The sequence below is a fragment of the Vanacampus margaritifer genome, chromosome 2 (assembly GCF_051991255.1).
Source record: "Vanacampus margaritifer isolate UIUO_Vmar chromosome 2, RoL_Vmar_1.0, whole genome shotgun sequence".
NCBI lineage: Eukaryota > Metazoa > Chordata > Actinopteri > Syngnathiformes > Syngnathidae > Vanacampus > Vanacampus margaritifer.
In genome coordinates, this window is record NC_135433.1 from 9,958,706 (window position 1) to 9,979,170 (window position 20,465).

The 20,465-nt window shown below is 39.0% G+C and overlaps 1 long non-coding RNA gene across 1 annotated transcript in view; it reads left to right on the forward strand.

Annotated features, from left to right (window-relative positions):
* LOC144042824 (uncharacterized) overlaps positions 1-9,476 on the forward strand; it is a 28,087-nt gene extending 18,611 nt beyond the window's left edge. The window contains exons 2-3 of the long non-coding RNA XR_013290987.1: positions 2,580-2,666; positions 9,342-9,476. This is a non-coding gene — a long non-coding RNA (uncharacterized LOC144042824). The remainder of the gene's footprint in view (positions 1-2,579; positions 2,667-9,341) is intronic.
* The last annotated feature ends 10,989 nt before the right edge of the window (positions 9,477-20,465 follow it).

Sequence of the window (20,465 nt, forward strand, 5' to 3'; positions counted from 1 at the left end):
GCGTGGGGATATCATTTCCCTCTGCTCCGGCTCACCTGCTCCCAATTTGAATGCAATTTTAATGGGGGGCTTGGTTGGGGAGAAAAATAAAAAAATTTAAAAAAGGAGAGCAATGATGATGACATGTCAAATCGGTAAAATTACCGAATGAACAATACTGAGCTCTCCAGAAAGAAAAAAAAGAAATTATTATTATTATTATTTTTTTTTTACCATACCATACCACCTTTAGCATGACAGTGGATGGCTACGTTTAAGGTAGCACAGGTTGTGTTTGAGCAATAAACATAATTACATGCATTAAAGTAAAGCATTTAATAAATATTGGGGTCATTTTATTTAATTTTAAATTATGCAAGTAATTAACTGATTAGAAAAAGAGGAGGATGAGCGTGTGCAGTGGATCCCAAAATTTTGAAGATGTCCTCATAACATTGAATGTCAAAAGAATTAACACATAACTGGTGCTCTTCAAATTTGACAGGAATTTTTTTTGTTGATAAAAAAGCCTTTTTTTGTTCAGCGATTAATCGTGATCAATCAAAATTCTAAAATATGATTAATCTGATTAAAAAAAGTAATCGTTTGACAACTCTTTTTAAAAAATTATTTTTAATTTTTTTTACTTTGATTAAAATATTTTAATCCTGTTTTTTTCATGTTTTAGAAAATGTATCTACTCTAAATGTTTTAAAACTTTTCTGTCTAATCTTTTAACATTGTCAATATATGTTCTTTTAGTACATTTTGTAAGCTACTTTTGTTTTCTTTGCTTTGCTCTTAATGTTGCTAACTGCTAGTGTTTGTTTATGCTTTTCATTGTGTAAAGCACATTGAGTTGCCTTCTGTATGAAATGTGCTATAGAAATAAACATGCTTTGCCTTCTTGGCCATGTTGATTGTGTGCCGAGATGTGAAAGTAATAATCTTGATAAATGCTCAGCATCCAGCTCAGTAATATCAACACGTATTTAGATACTGTTATTATGATGAATTTGAATGCATGGTAGCAGAGCATTCAAGTGCCTCAATGTAATGTGAATATGATGTATAGAAATACGCATATTAACAAAGTATTTATTTAAAATATACTAACCATCCTCTAACTAAATTCAAAGCTTGTTCAGGTTTTAGCTCATAAAAGTCAGGCAATGGTAAACATTTGTAGGTTATGTGTTCGTGGCCTTCTGGTACACAGATTACTAAATTTTGGGGTTCCTTGTTCTGGCAAAGCTACAGAGACGAGGCTGATGGTCGGAGGGTTAAGACATACCGAGGTGCCCCTGCGATCAACAACAACAACAAAAGCATTCATTCTCCTGTTTTTTATTGAAACTTGTTGTTCTCCTCTCCAAAGTTTCTTATCACGGCAGATTTGGGGAAAAAAGGCACGACTGCCTGACAGGATACCTTTTACTTCTTCTTAGTGTCACTTCAGAATTTTACCGAAAGCCGTCATGAGCCTGAGCAATGGTAGTCCATAACTGATTAAAAAAAAAAAAAACCTCACACAGGCACAAAACGCCCAGGGCAAAGACAAAGCAAAAAAATGTGGGGGTCGCATTCACATTAAACTTTGATGTCAAGTAAGAAAGAGGCCACAAAATATCATCCTGCAGGCCACAAGACCTTGTCTTATTCTTATCATTGATTGATGTGATGCACATTTAAAATGTATTGAGAGGTTCAAGCACGGCTTTGGAGTTCATCGAGTCACAGGCTGTAGTGACTTCACAGCAGCAAGCTTTCCCTTGGCTGTTTGCTTTGTTTTGATTAGATATATATTTTTAAAACAGCCTTTGTGCTTTTCAGCACTAAAAAAGAGAAGGTGACAAGTCACATATCCATGAGACTCTTAGAATTCCGCTTTGTAGCTCCCCCTTTGCTGCAATGTACAATACATCCACAGTGCAGGTCCTATGTATCCTGTGCTCCAATATGTTGTTATGGCAACAAACTTGTGAATGAGATAGTTGAGAGACTTGCATATAATTCAGTTAAAATGTTCAACAACAAAAAAAAATTATTTAATAAATGGCTTAAAAAGATGTGCATGCAGCATAACAGCTGAATGCCGAGTCACCATGTTTGCTTTGAAATCTGGGGTCCACTAAGAGACACAAATTTGCGGACCTCAGCAAAAAAAGAAAAGAAAAAAAGTTTGTGAATGTATTCACGACCTAAACCATTCAGTGATTTATAGACCAGTTGCAGAACTTTAAAGTAATATATCACATATCACAATATCAATAACAATATCACAACAAGCGTTCTAAATGAGCTGCAGCTGTTTGATGTCCAGTGACAAGACCATTTACTTTTCTTTGGCCAGAAGAGTGTTCAAGTTTTTTAAGTGTTTGTTGCACACCAGGCTTCACATTCAAACAAACCACATTGTCACAAAATGCCCTAAAGTATGATTGAATAGAACTTAATGAAGTAATCTCAAACAAAATACTTACCGTTAATAAGTTGTGTCCTTTTTTGTTGTTGTCAGTGTCACTTCAAAAAAGCAAAAATAACAAGAACAGCTACATTGTGATCCCTGTGGTCCATGTTGATTCCGGCTACATTTGCAGGTTAATTACAGGAGCTGCTGTGCCTCCGCAGCTGACCAGCTGCTTTGATCCTGCCAGCTGGGTGCTACCAAATGACTCAAGCATATGGTATGTGTGGTCAAGGGGCTTGTGGCATCTGATTCTCACCCGCATGCACACATACAAATACACAAACATATCTGCATATTTACATGGTAGGAGTCAAATTAATTGGCGTCGACCATTTCTCTTTATCTCGGTAACTATACTACTAAACACGGCAACAAAACTTGTGCCTTCGCTTAATGACTACATTCAGTCAAAATCCTTTTGTCAGATAATGATTGATCCTTAAAGGTTTCTGTTGAATGCAGACCTCAAGTCTTTGTGACCTGACCTCTCCTACCTATAATAATGTCAGCAACATTTATTATTTGTGTGTGTGTGTGTGTGCGTGCGTGAAACGTTTTTATCGGTGCAAGCTTTGATTTCCCATGGCTACAGGGCACAAATGCTTAAGTTGCTCTAATTAAGATGAATTTAGCAGGTGGAGACAATACTCGCGTTAGAAAAGCTCCAGAAGGTCAAGTTTTCGTCCTCAAAGTAATCCCCTTGGAGTGTAACACACTTTCTCAGTCTTCTTTGCGATGACTTAATGCATTCCTGGAAAAATCTTTCGGAAATCACCCTCATCTCTGTTGTGATAGCCATTTTAATGTCATCCATGTCTTCTCAACAGCCCACTTGATGAACCCCTTGAGCTTGGGAAAGAGGAAAACAAAAAAAACAAAGCCAAATTTTGTGAGTAGGGAGGCGCCAACACGTCAATTCTATTTTCAGCTAGGGACTGTCAGATGGTCATCGTTTGCACGCACATTTTTTTTGTAGACGTGCTGGTTGAATGTCTGGCCCAAAAAATGAAACGGAAACAATATATATATATATATATATATATATATATATATATATATATATATATATATATATATATATATATATATTCACTCACTTTTCATGGGTGTTACGTTTCTGCGAAGTAGTAGTCGTCAAAAATAAGTTGTAAACATTCGCCCTTGTTGAAGTTAACTGCCTACAATTAACTTCTTCTGCCAGGGCAAGTGTGCAAGGAGGAGGAGGTGGGGGTTGGGGGGGGAGTGCGGTAGGAATGAGACACAAAACTAAGAAGGTTCCGCTGTGCACCCGTCTTTTTCAAGAATTTTATTTTTTTTCTTACAAATAATTCTATTGCTGATAAAATTGGTACACAAATACATCCTATTATTATTAGCGACCATGCACCAGTCTCCCTTTCCCTACAAGTTGATTACACCTTTAAACCACCCCCGACATGGCGTTTTAACATCTCACTGCTAAATGACACAGAGTTTGACAAAATTATTAGAAGAGAGTGGGCAGACTTTTTGGAAATAAATGACTCTCCAGACTTATGTCCATCTCTTCTCTGGGAAGCTGGGAAAGTGGTATTTAGAAGTAAAATGATATCATATTCATCTTATAAAAAGAAACAGGATCAAACATTTGAAAAAGACTTGGAAGATCAAATTCAACAACTGGCGGATGAGACTTACAAAATACAAAAATACAGTTAGACGGTATGTTATCTAAAAAGACAGAGTTTATAATACAACAATTGAGATACAACAACTTTGAATATAATATCAAATCTGGTAAATTTCTTGCAAACCAACTTCAACGCAATTGGGAAAAATCTCTTATAATGGTTATTAAAGGGACAACTGGTGAATGCACACAATCACCAGAAGAAATTAATAAAAAAATTTTATATTATCGTAACTGAAGAGGAATAAAATTATTTGTCCTCTTTGCGTGTTCCAAAACTTGAAGACAGATTTAATGTAAGAAAAAACACCTTTGCAAAAATGATTTTAATCTAACAGAGATCTCTGGACATCGTGACAGTCTCCAAACATCACATAACAGGTGGAATTTCAGAGTGCCGAATGTGTCTCTTCCGCGTGTAAAATGGCTTCTTATAGTTAAAACCGACCGCCTCTCTTTCATTTGTAGACAAAACATACTCTCTGGGTACTTTTCCATGAGCGATGGCGAAAACAGAGTCAGGGGTGCGTGTTCAAAACAGATTCTGTTCTCAAGGACCAAATGTGTTTTCCCACAGAGAAGGAACTTCTAGACCAAATAATATGTCCCATCTTAAGGTTAAATTATACTGAGTTCAACACTACTTGCTTTACACGTCTATAAAACCTTTCAACATGGTTAATATAAAAAATTAAGATGTTAATAATGTATAACAATGGTTAATATATGAAAATAAAGAATTTAAATGTTAATAATATCTAACATAACCTATACTCAGAAACTATCAAGCCTAACCCTGAGCATATTGAGGCATTCCTCAGTAGCTTAAATATACCTCAGTTAACTACTGAGTATAAACACATGTTAGATGCGCCACTTACTATAAACGAGTTGTACAGTGCTCTAGATAGTATGCCTAATGGCAGAGCACCTGGCTCGGATGGTTATCCAGCTGTATTTTTTAAGCACTTTAGCAGGTTAATGCTTGCTCCACTATTCTTAAGAGTAGTAACAGAAATGAAAACTAATGGTTACATACGTCCACACATGAATATAGCAGCAATTAAACTTTTATTAAAGCATGAAAAAGACCCCACCCTTCCGTCAAGTTACCGTCCGATATCACTAATTAATATTGACATTAAAATGATCGCTAAGGCCTTCACATCTAGACTAGAAACAGTAATCTCGACAATCATTCATAGTGACCAAACAGGCTTTATTAAAGGTCGTCACTCTACTAATAATATTAGGAGGCTCTTTAACCTTATTAGCATGTCACAGCGACATGATAAAAAGGCAGTTATTATATCGTTGGATGCAGAAAAAGCCTTCGACAAAGTTAACTGGTCCTTTCTCTTTGCTGTCTTAAATAAATTTGGCTTTGGGAAGTCATTTATTCACTGGGTGTCAGTATTATATGCTTCTCCTAAAGCTACAGTTACTACTAATGGGATTATTGTGGGGGCAGCGGGGGCTGTGGGCCGGTGGGGTGCCTGGCGGACCTGCCGTGCCCCGTTTCGCTGCGTTGAGCCTGGAGCGCGGGCCGTGTTGGGGTGGGGGGCCCTCCTGGCCCCTGGGTTTGCTCTCCGGCCGGTGGTCCCTGCGGAGCCCGGGGGTTGTGCCTTGGCGCTGCCGTGGCCTGGGGGGGCCTGGGGGGTTGTACTTGCTCTGTCCTGGCCAGGGTCGATGACTCCCCTCTTTGGTGGAGGTTTTCATGCAAGCCAGATCCACCACACCAGCTTCTATCGAAATTCAAACACAATCTGCTTCTTCCTCTTGTCGTTGAATCGGTGGAGGCTGATGTCTATGGATCTCACTCTGCTTCATCTATCCTTCCTTCCTTTCCTCAGTCTTTCCTTTGGTCTCTTGAGGTCTCCCTAATTTGTTGGAATTTAGATGTTTCTGGGGTTGGTGAAAGATTGGTAACCCGGTGGGTAGTATGTGATGTCTGGTCGGTGCTGGATTTTCCTTTCCTTTCTTTTCTTTGATCCTTCCTCGGGTCTCCTGACAACCTCACGACTCTAGCTGGATTCTGAAGTATTCGGTTTAAGTGAACGGTATGGGATTTTTAATAGGTTTTAGGTGAATTAATGAGTACTCACTCACACGCACGCACACATGCACATACTCACACACATACAAAAAAAGCAAAAGCAAAAAAAATAAAATAAAAAAATAAATAAGAGAGAGCAATGATGATGACATGTCAGATCGGTAAGATTACCGAAGCTCTCTCAAGAGAAAGGAATGAGACACACGCATTGTGTACGAGTAACTCGGATCTGTTTTAAAAATAGCTCACCACTGATGGAACACTGACTTGCTAAATAGATTTAAAAGAAACAAAGTGTCAACTTTTTTTTTTTAAAACTTATGATACAGGTTTCTTAATTTACCAGATATTTTATAATTTGATTAAAAGTGCAACAGATTGTGCTGAATGAAAGAAAGAGCTGTTCATATTTACTCAAATATTACAAAAAAGGACAAAAATATAAATACATAATTTTATGGGGAACTCATGAAAAAAGTGGTATCAAACATCCATATAATAATAATAATAATAATAATAATAATAATAATAATAAATAAAGTATGTCTTAGTCGTGATCCATGACTGTAAGAAAAGTGATGTCACATTTTACAAACTGTAAACTATAATTGTGTCTGAATTGTTGGACTCTGATGCTAACAAAATCCCAACATCAATCCAGCATCGTGTCATGTCATCATAGAATTATAACAATGGGGTTTACTGAAAACAGCCCACACACATTGTAGCCGTCCTCATGAAGGAGGTATTTTACTAACAATATCACTATCATCTTCCAAATGATATAGGCTTGGAAGAACTGATTTATTTTGCTTGAGTTCTAAGCTCATGAACTCCACCAGTTATTTCATCTGTGAACGATTTGATTTGATATGTGGGTTGCTGCAATGATCCTCTGTGGGTTTAATGATGAAGATTCATAAATTATTAAAGGATTCATTGTATCAAACTTTGTTGAGCATGCACATGGTGGCATGTTGGATGATCTCTGAGTTGTATTGATGTGTTGTGCCACCAAGGCTATATGCTACCGTACCTCAGCATAAGAGCTGTCCATTCTACAAAGCTGTTGGTGATCCTGGGAACGAAAGATGTCAAATAACTACATTCATGAACTGCTTCTTGGTATTGAAGACATTTAACATTTTCTATGCATATTTTTACTGTTTATGAATTTACTTATAGTATATAGATGCCATATAACTGTGATAATGTTTGTGTGAAATATATTGGGCATATTAACTGTATTGTAATGAATAACACTTTTCACTCCCTTCCAGCTGGTGAGATAGGAATGTACATGGGAGTCATGTTCTCAAGTTCTCATGGAAGATAACACTGTGGGTCTGAGGGAGTCTAGGTCGCATGGCATTACCTGTCTAATCATATATTTCCGGCTTTGGACGGAACTGGAGTAAACATGTCAGTAAATCACTTGTCTGTCTATTATAATTACTAACCCTTTGTCCAGCCTCAGAGGAGGAGTATGCTTTTTTCATCTATAAAACGACTGTGTGTTTTCATACTGACACTCGAGGCTTAACATCACCTTTGGAATGTAAGCATTTACTCTTGTGTCTTTTAAGAGCTCTTAAAATAAATTCTTTATAAAGAAGGCTTCTTCATCAGATCTCATTTTTCAATTATTTTTGAACACGCAAAGATTACACTTAATATAGTAATCAAATAATACCTTCAGTATGCAGCCACTGGAAATTGGTGTTGGACCATGCAAACAACACAAAATGGGTGTTTGTGTTCACATTTGATAAAAGTCTGTTAGAGTGTTGATATTTCTTCTCCCAAAACGGAATAACTTGTGTCTTGAAAAATGTTGGAAATATCCGATACAATATGTAAAAACAGATAAGTGGAAACATAAGATGCAGGTCTGCTCACTAACACTAATGGTGGACAGTTAGCAGAAGATACACACAAGACTACACCATCTATCAATGTTGTCTGATATTACGGCCTATGTTTCGTTAGGAGACTGAAAATATAGATGAAAGGGTTGAGGTCAACTGCCACAAGCTTTATTTTGCACGTCAAAAAACTAACAATCAAGAACTGGAGATCAAAAGGAACATAGACTGGTGGAGCACTGGACAAACCCAAATCACAGCTTGTCATGTGCAGCACTGTAATCGTAACCAAATGAAAAGGGAAAAATCTAAGGATGTATTCAGACCAGAAAAGTCCTTTAGTCTGCTTGTTTGGTCCGGACCAAAAGCGGACTTTATTTTTTTCGTTTGGTGCGGTTCATATTCACACTGTGCTTTTTGCAAGTGGACTATATTGCGTAATCACGTCGACCGGGCGACGATCTGTGCTCCCATTGGACAAAAATGACGAGGGCTGAAGGCATAACCAAACCCGGAAATATAGGATAATATGAAATTCCGACGTGCTGCATATGCCCTACATATTTGTGGCGTCATTAGATGCAAGTTATTTGCGAGCGTCACTGGCAGCTCATTCAACGGAGGTTCCGCGACGCTGTTTCTAATTTTGGAACGCGTCGACGATTGCGTGCAGTAACCGGAAGAGCAGTTGCATTACGCGTGCCCACCACAACATGCTGACAACACCTTGTCTAAACAGAATACGGATGATTATGAATGAATATAGCACAATATTCACTACCGGGCAATATTCCCCCCACGATGCTTGGCTACGGTGTCTTGTTAAGCCCCAAAAGGCGCATATGTCCTGCAGTTGGAGCGAATCAGCCGTGGTTTGTATTCAGACTGCGAAGCGTGCCGCACCGAGTGCGGAAGCGGACCGAGACCACCTCAAAAAGTGGGTCTCGGCCCGCTTGTTTGGTCCGCACCAGGATTCGTTTGTGTTCATTCAGACCTGCACAAAAGGTCCAGATCAGCATGGGAAACAAACTCTGGTCCGTTTAAAGCGGACCGAACAGTGCAGGTCTGAATACACCCTAACTGAACAATAGACAATAGACAGCCCAGCATAAAACAGACTGAAACAAGAAAGGTTTCAGCATGCTACTCATGCACAGAGCTGGGCAAAAACAGGATAAGGTTAGACATCAAAGGAAGAACTGGCCTCAACACCAACTTTGTGATACATAAAAAGAAAAAGCGCCTCCAAACTTTCTCACCAGTCTTTTATATATTCTCTACCTGAGTGTTTATTGCCCGCAGATGCTGCAACAAGCAGGTAGGAGAAGGAAGCCGCTCCTATTGGTGGCCAGAGGAATGAAGGTCAACCATCATGGCCACACGTAACATCTGATGAAACCCAAGCAAGTCAAATTGCACTAACTATATTAAAGCTGAGAGGAACATAAGAGATGAGTGACTGCTGGTTATATTTTCTTCATGTACATTCTGAAGCCCACAGACATTTTGCTTAAACATGACAGGTACACACACTACATAGTATACAGTGAGTCCTCCAACAGTGAGTCCACCACATCGAAATGACCATTTGCTCTATATTACTTGTATGATCCAATACAACAGCTGTAGGCCTACAATACATTCTGCCTTTGCAAAAGGTGACCGTGTTGTGTTGTGTTATTGGCACAGTCAGGTATTAATTTAACATTCTAAAATCAATCAATCTGACTATAATGTAATTAGAGGTGGGCACGTCAATGAATTTTGAGCGGCCGTCATTCGACAATCGTCAGAAGTCGGAACACCCTTACGTCATTGTCAATCCGTCAATATTTCAAGCCAAACCGCATCGTAATCGTCAATCAGTTATTTGTCATCCCTCAGCAAAATGTGACGTCCGTCAATGTTTCCTGTCCGTCAATGTTTCTGTCAAATGCCCATTTTAACTCTTTCACTGCCAGACGTTTTCAGAAACCGGTTGTCCCCACTGCCAGCCGATTTAAGCATTTTGAGTGATCTTTCAAGGTACTACCAAATGAAAGATTGGACTCTCAGCTTTCATCAGAAAAAAAAGTTTGTTTCTACCTTATTCCGTTCTTCAGTAATCAACAATAGAAAATGGTTACTTTCACCGAAATTCTCTGTTTTGAAACAAAAAATGGAGAAAAAGAGCTTTTTGTGAAACGATGTTATTTCATGCACTCTAGTGAATTGTACACTTCTTTTTGTCCATGAATGATGCCACAAACACCTAAATAGTGCTTTACTTCTGTAAAACGCTTTCACCAACAATGAAAAAGTGTTTTTTGATTGCAAAATGCGTTTATTTCCATTCAACAGTGTAACAATTTGACAAAACAATTTCGCAAACTATTTACAAATGTGTGCAACTGTGGTACTACTTACAATTATGTGGATGTTTCAAATACAGTTTTTCCTTTTGTAACACTCTCCTGCGTGCAAGGAGACGCCAGGACTCGCACAACAGTTTACTTTCACTTTCACTTTGTCCGTTTTGCGTGCAAACGTTACACTTTCTTGACGGCCTTTTTTTCCGGGGAATAAAAAGCAAGTAGCAGACTGTACCGACTCCTCCCATGAATATGCATTGGACTCGAGGCACTCTCCGTCGTCCGATCGAACGTCCGCCTGTGCGTGCTCGGTTGCGCTCCGCGTTACGACACCGTCATAGCCGCCGCGTCAGCGGTTCCAATTTCGCCGTCAAGCTCGGATTCACCTTCATCATCATCGAGGATGATCATCGTCGTCATCAATGTACTATTTTAGCGTTGGTCGATGCCTTTCGTCTTGTAAGTGTAGAGCTGCTTGCAAACGCTCGCCATTGTCCGTTCCCTCCTCCATCTAGCTCCATCTAACGTCTTCTACTGCCGCGTCAATGCTTCCCAACCACGGAGTCACCACCCTCATCTTCATCATCGATGATGATCATCGTCGTCAACAATGTGCTCTTTCAGCGATGCTTTTGGTCTTTGAAAAAAACGGCTCGGGTGTGAGCTCCTCGCGACCGGCCGCCATTTTTCCTTTGTCTTCCATTCTCATCTCCTGCTCTACGCTCTAGCTCCGCCTCTACTGACGCCCACCCGATCTTGTCAAAAGAGAGTCAGCGCTGCCCTCTAGGGGCCAAAAATAGTCATTAGGCACAACAGACAGGCTGGAAACTTTCACCAGACATGCGGAAGGGTTTCCTCTACCCGTTTCAAAAAATAAAATAAAAAATCATTGGATGACGTCTTTTGACGTCATTGGCAGTGCTCGGTAGGTTTTTACTTGACGTCTTTAAACGTCAGTGGCAGTGAAAGAGTTAATGACGAAAAGTACTCACCCGGTTATTGATGACTGGAGCACCTCATCCACACGACCACTCAAGCGTGACTAGTCATGGCAGAAGCCAAGGAACAATGCAATTTGAAGCTCTCAGTCCGCTTGACAGTCTGCTTTTCCTCACTAATGTGCCACATACAGTACAGTATGTGCACACGGCTTTGGTGTCTGACGCGTGTGGCCCGGGCCAACAACTGAATAGTAGACTACACCTCCTCTTTTTTGGACCCTAAACTGTTCAATATTCCGCCTGACTTAAAATATGAAATCTTCATGAGAGCTTCTCTCAGACCTATTGGTACGATTATAAGCCACACACTGTGAAAAAAGAGGAAGAAAAGAAACAAAACATGAAAATGCCATAGAGAAATCATCTATGTATAGATCCGGATGTTGACGTCACACATCCGTTGACGTCTGCCACCTTGATTAAACGGCAAACACCACACTTTACCAAAAGAGGAAGCAATGCGTAGCCAATGGAACAAAGGTGAACAACAAGACGAAGGATTTGGGGTCCTCCTCATTGCTTGTGTAGCCATCACTTTATATCGCTAACTTGCCTGAAACTAGCCTCTACCACGTGCAACATGTGCGGGAAATAATCAGTTTTGTTTGTTTGTACTGCTACGGTTTAATTGATATTGCACAGTTGAATTAAATACTTTTTACGGCATAAATGATGGCGGCGGTCAATTAACAGATGCTAAGTTGGTAATGTACCTGTTCTTTTGACAGTGTTGGCTATTTGTTTAATGTTTATAATCAAGAAGGTGAGATAACCAACCAACGTCTTCTGTCAACATACTTGAGAAAACAGTGCGCTGCGTCATTCGTCAGCAAAATAGGCATTCATTCCATCATTGACAGATTGACGATTACATTGATGGACGAAAACCCACTTACGCCAAAGCTTTGACTTTCCCGTCATTCGTCAACAAAATGGGCGGCCGTCATTGACGTTTTGACGGACCTTCCGTCAATATCAACGGAACGCCCACCTCTGATTGCAATATTATGCAGACAGTTTCTTCTTCAGTACATAGATATTATGATGTATTGATTTTTTAAAAACAATTATCACACATATTGCCGTACCGTAATAGAGGCACTGTTGGGAAAACATCAGGATAACGTAGTGGCGTGCATTAATGTGATCCCCACCCCTAATTTTAACAGCAATTTTATCACCAGTGCTGGTTTTCAATCTTGAATTTTCGTTGTCATGAATGTGGATGCGACCTGGACATGCAAACATTCTTTCAAGTAAAAGCCAATTTAATTGTGGTTAGAGAGCATTCTAGTCTGAAGATTCCCATCCCCTGAAAACTTGCACCTTTAAGTCTTCATCAGAACTCAGACAAACTTTCAGGCACTAAATGATGATCCTTCAATGGCCTGTGCCGTTATTTGATCTTGTAAGAACACCGCAGGTCACAAAACAAGCCCCTTTAATCAGGCCTGATCTGTACACAAGCCAGTTGAAAACACAAGTTACAGCACTAATCACATTCCGTGGGCATTCGGCCCAAAAGTTTCTGCAATATTAAGACTTTGAAATAACTTTGCGACACCTAACATTATTTCGTTACGATTACGATTCAAGTGAAGTACAGACGCTCCCCAACTTACGAACGAGTTACGTTCCGAGCGATCGTTCGTAAGGTGAATTTGTTCGTAAGTTGCTTCAGTGCTATATTTTGTATTATAATTGATGTTTAAAGAGAATACGTACAGTACTGTAGTACGTATGTTAGAGAGAGAGAGCGAGAGACACACACAGTATGTACATGTACGTAATAAGATAAATAAAATGAAGTTTAACTTACCTTTGGAAGATGTACTCGATGCTTAAGGATTTGATGGAGGAGGAGGAGGAGGAGGAAGAGGAGGATTTTATATCATGAGAGGTTCTTCGTCGTCGCTGGAATGGGCTTCAAAAGTTACTTCCTCCTCCGTAACTTCAATGTAGGAAGAAGTTGAGGGTCGAGGAGAAGAAGTTGAGGGTCGAGGAGAAGAAGATGAGGGTTGATGAGTATCTTCCTTGGAGGATTTACTAGAAACTGGCCGAAAGAAGCGATCTAACGACGATTGCACAGTTTTATTCTTTTTTCATCATAAATGATGCGGTAGCACTGTATGGCAACATTCAATTGATTTGCAACCTTTGTGCAACGTTCAATATTTGGGTCTTGCTGCTCGAAGAGTGCGATAGCTTTATCTATGAGCGACAGGCGTTTCTTCTTCTTCCTCCTCCTCGACATGTTGCTGAGCCTCCAATGCTGGGTGAGCTCTCACAGCGCCAAGCGTCGGTATTAGCGGCGGAAAGAAGCACTACAGTACTCGGAAAAAGGTGTGCAATACAAAATCGAACTTACAGCATCTCTTTCCGAACATTTTTTGACATGCGCGCATGCGCGCAGACATGTTCGTATGTACCGTTGTTCGTAACTCGAATGTTCGTAAGTAGGGGAGCGTCTGTACTTTCTTCAATCACGTACCCAATATTCTGTCTCTGTCTGTTTCGTATTTTTGCAGGGGAGACTAGATCTGTAAATTTGACTTTGCGTTGGTTGTTGTTTAATGAAACTCCATATTAATAATGTGATTAAATTTTTTTAAAAAAGAAATTCTAGTTTTCTTGTGTGAAAGTGTATTTTGGTAAAAATGAATAAAAATATTATGGCGATTTTTTTTTTAAAGGCACTCACACTAACACAGAACAGCTGAAATAAAATGACAGATGATGATAAAACTGCCACGAAACAGCATAGAAGAGCTATACAAAAATAAAGGAGGGATTAGAAAAATGAGTAATAAAAAAAAATAAATAGAACATGGATAGGCGCAATGAAATCTTTGCAGGGGATTATTAAAAGGCCGCAACCTGGAGAGCTGAGAGCTCCTGACTCATATTTGACAGGGTCATGTTGAAAAGGTGCAGCCTGTTCTACACTGTATGCTGCATGCAGTCTGACAAGATGAAAGCTGGATTGGAAGATTGGATAGATCATTAATTACCTGATTGTTCACACTGCGCAATACATCAACTCTTGGCTCTGACTACCTGACTTTCGGGCTCGACATGCAGCGTTGTGGCATCAGTGTGAATTCACATCAGGTTGTTGTCATGGCGACGGTGAGCAGAACTGTAGCGATTGCCGTCGTGGTGTTTGTGTGCATTGTAGAGAGAAGGAAAGGAGAAAAGAAGAAAGTAGTCACGATTGTAGCTAGGCAAAAGGGGCCCACTCAGTTATTGGTGGCAACTACAGTACATGAGCATGGGAAAACCCCAAATGAGACCTGTTGAGAACCACTCTAAAGGACAAAATGGTCGTTGTAAGTGATGTTGAGATTCATAACTAAAGGTACTTTTGCGGACTAGTTTCTGCCTTTCCAGAGCTTTCTTATAATTAGAAATATGCCAGGTGTTTTTAGTACATTTTGCAATGAGCCAACCTGTTACACATGACACAAATGTCACAAGCACACTCTCCAAAATGAGCAACCGTCGTGTCAGAAAATGACCTTTAAATTACCAAGGAAAGATAAAACATTAGATTTACTTGATGAAACATGGCCATCTATGACTTTTTCCATTACAAAGACTAGGTTTAATAGGCAGTGAGAGTCAATGGATCATCATTTGGTAAAATTATATATATTTTTTTTAATAATAAGCAGGCTTTCTGAGATTTCTTTAAGGGTTAGCACAGTCAATGCAGAGTGTTTATAGCTGCAGGAACCAAATTCAGATCGTTCGGTTAGGGGAAGTCAAGAGATGTTCCGAACACAAAGTCAGACATATGTCTCTTTTGCTTTCATGTTTTTTTTGTTTTGACAGCCATTAAAGTTCAGCAGCTTTTCTTAGACTTTCTGAGGCATGCTGGCTGCATCCCCGTTTTCCTGCACACACCATGGAAAAGTCTGTTTTTATCGAATGCAACGTCGCACTCTTTTTTATCAAACTTCGCGACATGAAAGATCAATCTCAAGGGCAACTTGAACAATATTTAGATGACTTGGTCGTGCAATCCATTGTGTTATTAGTATGTCGTCGATCGAAATGAAATCAATCAAGCACACAGAGGACAGTTGTGTCAGTTGTTCTATGGTTAGATCAAAGTTAAATAAGAAAATGTCACATGTGGCTCAAGCAAAAAAGAAAAAAAAGTCTAAATTCAGTCTTTTTTTAAATTCTCTATGTTGTTGTGGACATTGGCCATGAATACTGTAAGTGTTTTGGACCAGCTGTTATTTGTTGTTAGGAACATTCCAGTAAATTACACCTGTGACTCATGTTTATTTTCCTTTTCTGGTACAACATGCCTGTCAGTTTCATTGGCTTCAGATTCTTCACTCTTTCTCCTGTCATTCTCCGTGACTTACAAAAATCAATGTGTTCCATCCAAATACAAATCTCAGAGGGCCACAAATATATTTTTTCAATGAGTCAAAGGTCCATAACCTAAAATTTTACACTTTGAGACACCCATATTGCATGTTGCCCAAATCCAGTAGTGACGTCATCGCTTTCAATGGGCATGACATTGAAGTGATCCCCATGGGTTGTTAGCATCATAGATTTTTTTTTTCTATAAAGTGGGTGGGGGGGCATTGGGCCCTGCAAGCCAATGTGTGTGTGTGTCATGACCACTTGGTAAGCTTCATCTCTTCCAACACAGAAAAAGCACACAGGACAGGCTGTGAACTGCAAGCCTATACTGCTTTAAAAACCCACACTGAAGGTCTACCCATCTTAGTGAGTCATCGTCACAGGGTTAGGAACAATACTCCTTTTCTTGTTGGGCTTTTTTTTTTTTTTGAATTGACACAGTAGTCTTACTCATTTGGACTTTTGCATCTTTATCTTTTGCATTGCGATTGATCTAAATTCACAAGTCGTCATAATGGGTCATCCACTAACATTACGTAGTACACACACACACACACACACACACACACACACTAAAAACAAAAATATTAGGAATAGTGTCAAACGATTACATTTTTTACAAGCTAGTAACAGATATTTACTTGAGTAAAATCTTGGAATTAATGTAAAATCATCAAATAGAAAGCATATTTAGAATCAAAGACTGCTCTAATAGCGTTCTTTGAGCCTTGAATAAAATACTTCTTCTGTAAAATACAGCTGTTAAACAAAACAATCAAAATGGACTCAAACAATTCTCAGAACTTCTCGCTTACAGGATTAGTTCTGCTCACGAGCACTACACACCAGCAGCATTGGTTTGCGAGGCCCCGTGGAAGAAATTTGAGCAGGGAATTTTGCTCTGAGATGATATTCCAAAGGCGTACAACTAATATGTTATTTGACTTTGCAAAGTGCACATTTACCTTAGAGTTCTCCAATAAGCATCAAGCAAGTAAATCAAAAAGTAAAACTACTATAGTCCATGTTTATTAATCTTCCCGTTGGTGACTCCACCAAGTTTGGCTGTACACTGAGTTAATTGAGTTCATTTTTTAATGCTTTGATAAATGTAATCTCCAGAGTTAACATTTTAATTTTGACAGCCCTAATTACTAGACCAACTCGTGTAGTAGTATAGGGCAGTATAAGACCTGGTGTAAGCGCAACTAAGCCATGTCTGCCATCTAGTGGTGAATGGTAATATTACAACTTAAAGCAACAGTTGATGCAATTTTTACAGTTTGGCACGTGCAAATTTGCATATTCACAGAATTTGTTATTGTTTTCATTTTTTCCCCACAATTTTTTATTTTTTCCCCCCATTTTAACTAGGACTTTTTCCCCCACTTATTTTTTATTTATTTATTTATTTTTTAAATTCATCAAAAGGACATTCAAAGTTGCCCATTTCTGTTCTACTCCAAATGTACTCTTCATCCAGTTTGGACATAGACGCGCATGTTATTAGTAGCGCTTTACAATTTCAGTAGCATTCTACATATTTATTGATTATTTATGAAACCTAAATAATGAACCATTTATAAGTGTTTGCAACCCATAACATTTACTCTTTTGAACAAACATTTTGGCAGTGAGCAACCACAAGCCAAATGCACCATTTCCATCCTGATAGTAGGGCATGTGTTACGAAGAATTTTGCTGCACCGTTCCTCTACCACAGGACACATTTATTTTACTCACACATGTTGACATGTTTCCTTTACTGTATTCACACCCACCATTGGGGTTCCCCCGCCACTCTCCCACCCTTTGACGATATTGAACCTTCAGTAAGTTGAGAGACTGGTCAGTTTGACTTTGCAGAAATTCTCTATTGCGCTCTGAATCCCTGCCAGACAGCTTGCCTTGATCGATGCACAAAGGCTTAGAAGAAGCGGAGAGGAGCTGGCACCTGTGAGTCACATTGAGTTGGAATTGACAGATGCTGAGATGTTTCTCCATGTAGGCAGGTGGTTGAGCCTCAGAGACCTCTCACCGCACTATGTTGAATTCCTCTAGTTCAATAGATGACGAGCCTTATGTAAAAATAATAATCAGATAACCCCAGTGCATGTGATACTGAGATCTGGATTTGCTAAAACAAAACAAACAAAGCAGAATGTTATATACTGCTCCAGCACTGCAAAATTGTGTCTATATGCTCTTTTTCACTCCCGACAAGAAGATAGAGACATCAACCTCTGAGCTGAGATGACATAAATTTACTGTATACAGTATACCTGGTATAGTGAGTACCATTTCGAACATCAAAAAGTTTTGACGTCAAACTCCTTTGGGTATAGTGCTTTTAAAACAAAGTCAGCACTCTGGTAAAGATGCCGTGATCCCTGGTCTTCAGCTATTCCAGAAGCATCCTGAATACAGAAGGAACAAGGCTTTTAAAGAGTAAATATAGAGGCACAGTGTGATGTGCATGCAAAGCACCCGCAGGGCGTTTGTGAAGATGTACATCTGGTGAATATGGCATTGCATAGGAAAGTCTACCTAGACAGGATAGCTTTTAGTATTTTAAATGACTACAAACTGTCCAGAACTTTCAACGTTCTAATTATTAGCTCTGATCTTCCCATGTAATTGAGCTTTGTGTTGAGTAAATGCCCAAAGCAAACTTGGAATAACATGGTTAGTGAGTAAAAGTTGTGCATACTGTACTCTGCTGGACTCTTTTGTAGAATGTATTTGATTATCTAACCGAGATTTTTTTTAAACTGTATAACCCCAATTTTAATACATACTTTACATCCAGGGTTGGGATGATTACTTTTTAAATGTAATCCATTACAGTTACAAGTTACCTGCTTAATAAAATGTAGTTAGTAACGTAATCCAAGTACCATAATATTTAAGTAATGTAACTTGATTACTTTTGGATTACTCCAATATTGAGTATGCTCATAAAGATAAAATAAAAATAAATATCACCACAATTTTATACAATGTGCCCCTGCTATTTGCGGGCAGCCTACAAATAGATAAAAAAAATCTAAGTAGAATTAAAAAGCATGTAGATGTAGACTATTGATTGATTGATTGATTGATCCTTCGCTCGCTCTCTCTCGCTCTGTCTCTCTCTCTCTCTCTCTCACCTTTTTTTTACACTTTCTCTCATCGTAGAAATTGTAATCCCTCGAAGTAATCCCAATTTTTAATAAATGTACCTGTAATCTGATTACATGTTTTTTCCTGTAACTGTAATGGAATACAGTTAAAAAAAAATTGCAATCTGATTACTTAACGGCGGTACATGTATTCCGTTACTCCCCAAGCCTGTTTACATCACTTTTGCTTTTGTTTTTTTATACACTAGTTGCTTCCTTATCAAGAATATCGAAAAATTCTCAATAGCCAATTGAGCATTTATTCAATATCCATGATAAGGAGGCTATTTACTAGTAGGTCTTAATTGCGTAATAGTGGGCCAAAAGTGGCTCTAGTTGTTTTAAAAAAAAACATTATTAGTAATTTAGTCATTCTACATTGAATTGTATCACTAGTGAGGACAAAGAGTGTACACATAGACCTAAAACTGGATATCAATACTAAATGGCTTTCCATGGCAGAGGGTGACAAGGTTGCAGACCATCAATAAAAGAGGACGCAATGTGTGGTTGTTCCACACGCTTCTGGTCATTTGTTAAAAGAAGAAACCGTACAATTGCTAAGATGTCTTGTTTCTTTTTTGATACTGGTAAGCCTCTAATCGTCTAACCAAACGTGACTCTGGGTTCTGTTTTCATGATGAGCGAAAACCCAGTGCTGCGCTTGTCTGGGCTCTGCAAAGAGGCGAGTTTGACCAGGTGTTCCCGCGTACAGCATTTAAAAAAAAAGGGTAATTTGCGCCGTTGAGGGTGTGATTTGCTTCGCTGCCAATCTCATACCCTTTACATGCTGTACAATTATAGTCTCACATAGTTTGGAAAAGGATGCAGGAATCCGTGCATGATGGGTGGCCTGTGTAGCAACAAACAACATAAGCAGGCCATCCGTGTATTGTTTCGTACCTCAAACAGAGACAGGCATTAACTCAACAGGAATCCTGTGGAATTTATTATTAATGTGACTTTCTTTTAAAGAATTTGTGTTGGTAGTGAATTGGCTCAAATAAAACAATTAATAAAATTTAGATGAAGATCTGAAGAACACATTATATATTTCAAGGGTGTTTGTGAGTAAGTGCTCGCAGTTGCCTGAACGTACTCGTTATTCTTTTTGGAAAGCTGCATCCATTATTTGCAATAGAGACCTAACAGAGCGATAACTCGACTCACTGAACTGCGTGAACTGCACATAACTGAACTTGCTTCACACTTGGGTGTCTTTTCTTCCCACAAGCTAGAAAAATCTAAAGAAATGCCTTGTGTATTCATCAGTGATTTATGATGCACCATTGAAGCAAAACATGGAGACTTGGCTCATGTAATGAGATAATTGGGCTGCAGTGCACACATCTTTGCCTGTTGTCATAATCACCACACAATACATCACAGTTTTTTTTCTCCGGTGAGGCCAACTCAGCTCCGTGTGATTAAAAAGATTACATTTTGACCTCAAACTTTCCACGCGCAAATAGACTTACTCAATACGTTGCTTGACAGAAAAGTGCTAAAGATGCAATTACCCGAAGG